General features: G+C 40.7%; 1 pseudogene; it reads right to left on the bottom strand.

Annotated features, from left to right (window-relative positions):
* Nucleotides 1–291: 291 nt before the first annotated feature.
* LOC101351969 (uncharacterized protein KIAA1143 homolog pseudogene) lies at nucleotides 292–2,211 on the bottom strand (annotated as a pseudogene).
* Between the last annotated feature and the right edge of the window lie 1,321 nt (nucleotides 2,212–3,532).

The raw sequence follows: 3,532 nt of genomic DNA, 5'->3' as shown, positions 1-3,532 counted from the left end.
GAGAAGCTGGACACAGGAACATATACAATACAATCTCAATTTTGTTTTAAAAAATATAATTTACATGCACACACAGCCACACACAGGAAGTAACAAAATGTTGATAATAGTTCATTTCTATATGGTTGACATTTTAAGTATGAATGTTGATCGATCAACACAGTTTTAATCTTATTAAATTTTTTCTGTATTTTCTATAATGAACTTGTATTACTTTTATAATAGGAAAAAATATTATTTTAAAAAAATCCCATAAATTCTCGAAGGAGACTACATCCAAAATCTGTACAATTATTCATTTTCATCTTCATTACCAAAACAAAGGAGGCTACTGTTTTTTATTTGTTTTTGTGAGTTCTTTTTAACTGAGTCCTACTTTTTTATTTCATCCTCATTTGTCTTCTTTTCTGAGCTTGCTGTTAAACCTGAATTTTTCATATCAGAGGAATGCTTGACTAGTCTTCTATATAGGACTCTTCCATGTGCTGGAGCTGGTTCCTAATCCACTTTGGCAGCCTTGATCTCTGCTTTAGTTTTCACTACCTCTTCAGCTGACAAGTCTCCTTTTTTGGAAAACCACTGCTTGGGGATGTTCATCTTCTTTGTCACTGTGATCACTATCTTTGTCTGGGAGCTGAGGCTGGATTCTCTTGGTCTCTACAGTGGGCCCTTCCTTGAAGTAGGCCAGGAACGCTGGCTGCACTGGTCGCATGTATGACACTTGGTTCTGCTTGCTTATGACTGCTCTGGGGGAACAGACTCCCAGGGCCTCCTCATGACTTTCAAAGGCTAAATTGCACACTTTAAATGGGTGTCTTGTATGGTATATGAATTATATCTCAACAAACCTGTTATTTAAAAGAAGAAACTGTGCTGTACCACACCTCACATAAGGCTAATTATTTAACATTTCATTATGCTTATTCCACAAATCTTTAAAAAATGGAGACAATATATATGCTGGAGGTAGCCTTGGAGGTGCAATGGTTAAATGCTCAGTTGCTAACCGAAAGGTTGGTGATTCTAACCCATCCAGTGGCTCCATGGGAGAAAGACCTGGTGATCTGCTCCTGTAAAGATTACAGCATAGAAAACCCTATGGGGCAGTTCTACTCTGTCACGGGGGGTCACTATTAGTGAAAAATTGACTGTACTGCATGTAACAATACACTGGAATCCTCCACATGAAAGGAATGGTTATTGATGCTTTTGTTTTTTTTTTTTTGTATTCAACTGAAAATATGACACACCTTTAGGAAATCTCTGGCAGAAACCACTCTATACTTTTAAAATATCAAGTATAAATCAGGATCCACCCTATTCCTTAATGGAGATGGATGTGGGCACGCCCGAAGTAAAAGGTCAATAGTAAATACAAGGGGAAAATTTAGAGCTGTCCTCTTTAGCATCACTTTGGCACGTATTCTGGGTGGACTTTCTCCTGAAGGCGTGGTTTTAAATTGAAAAGAAGAAATTTTGATGTAAGTGTTGGTGAGCAACCTTGTCCATCTCATTCATCATTCCATTTTCTGACACAGTAAATTTTCACTAAATATTTGTTAAATGAATAAAAAAGCTTATATATTTTTCTCTACCCCTCATCACATTTATCTGAAATATGTGGCACAGCATTTTGGAGAATGGTTTTAGTGCATGTTCAAAGAGGAGCTGTGTTAGTTACATGATGGTATTTTCCACCTTGCTCCTACCTACAATAGATATTTTAACTCAAAACAAGAGGTGAGTTTGTTACTAAACATATGTTGTTGTTAGCTGCAATCAAGTCTGTTTCGACTCATAGTGACGTTACATATAACAGAGCAAAATGTTGCCTGGTCATGCACCATCCTCACAATCATTGCTATGTTTGAACACATTGTTGCAACCACTGTGTCAATCCATCTCATTGACGGTCTTCCTCTTTTTCACTGATCCTCTACTTTACTAAGCATTTTCTTTTTCCATAAGTGAGTGATATCAATTAGAAGCCCCATTCTAGAGTGGAGGACAAAATCTCCACCAGTTCAGGGTTTCCCTGAACTTCCACAGAAGGGATTATAGATTACTATGAAAGATCTGATGGTTCAGTCTGGCCCACCCATGCTGGGACCTGTGGAGACACTCCTTGCCCTCTGCTCACTGGTCCAGGGAGGTCACTCTGTCTGCCCCCTGGGCCACATCCACACCACCTTCAGTGCCCAGGACAGACATCCCCACAGGACCCCCCAGGCCAGTCTTCTTGGGCATACAGCACAGCCTTTCTGTTTCCACTGCAAGCTGGGAGCTCTGAGGTCTCTCCCTGGACCAGGCCCTTCCTCTGTCACCCCCACCACCCACAGCCAAAGTCTAGGCTTTTGAAATTCACCTTTTTGTTATCTGTGTTCTGTATGTCTTCCCTTCCCTGAGGAAATTAAGGCAGAGAGGTCAGGTGTCTAAGTGTAGGGGAGGCTACAAGTAACAAAAATACCAAGGAAAACACTCCAAAGGCTCCCATCCTGATGATTCAACCACAGATTTTCTACAAAAGTAAAAAAGTTGGTGGAAGTTTCAGCTCCAGGTGAGCAATGAAGAAGAGGAGGATCCTGGTGAATTTTCAGTCACAGCTCTGAGCTCAGCCTGCTTGTATAAAGGTGAGTTTCCAGGGGGAGGGTGGGGAAAACATCTAGATCTTTCTCAAAGATGTAGGTGAAATTGCTTCACACTCAGTTTTCATACCCTTTACCCAGAAGCCCTTGTCTGTATAGCTCTGTGCTCTATTCCTCGGGTGTTAAATTGGATGTCCAGATGGCACCATCATCTTCGGGAGACAAAGGCAAGCCTGCCTTGCTCTTCATGGGTCACACTAGATCTGGAAACCAGCGCCACCCGAGGCTTCCACTGAGAAGAAGGGATACAGAAACCACAGCGAAACTTCAACAGTGAGCAAGCGAACTGCGTCCCAGTGGGAGAAAGACGTACTATAGACAGGCGAGGACAATGAAATGTGCCTAACAGTGTCCAAAGACCACCATGGGGCCTGGAACAGCAATAGACCCAATGGAAGAAGTTACAGGGAGGTGGGTTTATCCAAATAAGAAGGGTAGTTCCATCCTTGAGAGTGTTGGCCGGTGATGGATGGCACGTTAGGTGTTTTGTGGCAGAAATTCTGAATTAGGTAGAGTTTTGGTCCAATACCCTCTATGGCCAAAGCCTACTACTACAAGTCTAGGATTTTTAGTGTCCAGGTCAAGGTTGGCTGATGTAGTTGTATTGAAGTAAATATGAAACCAAAAGCCAAATGATCCATCTTTAAGAATCAATACAAAATTTTTTAAATATCTTTCTCTTTATTAAAAATCATTTTTGTGTAATTGCTAATAAAAACAAATCTTCAAAATCTATACTTATTTCAAAGTCCATAAAACATGTAATTACCTGCATCAACTAAACCTCCAAAGTTATGAGTTCACTGATAGCTGATAGCAATCACTCAGCTCATTAATAACTTCTGGTCCCCCATCAGAAGAGGGAGAGAGCTGTTCTTCATAGCGTT

This window comes from Trichechus manatus, unplaced genomic scaffold (assembly GCF_000243295.1).
Source record: "Trichechus manatus latirostris isolate Lorelei unplaced genomic scaffold, TriManLat1.0 scaffold00198, whole genome shotgun sequence".
NCBI lineage: Eukaryota > Metazoa > Chordata > Mammalia > Sirenia > Trichechidae > Trichechus > Trichechus manatus.
Note: the sequence above shows the minus strand (reverse complement) of the source record. Positions and strands in the feature narration are given on the sequence as shown.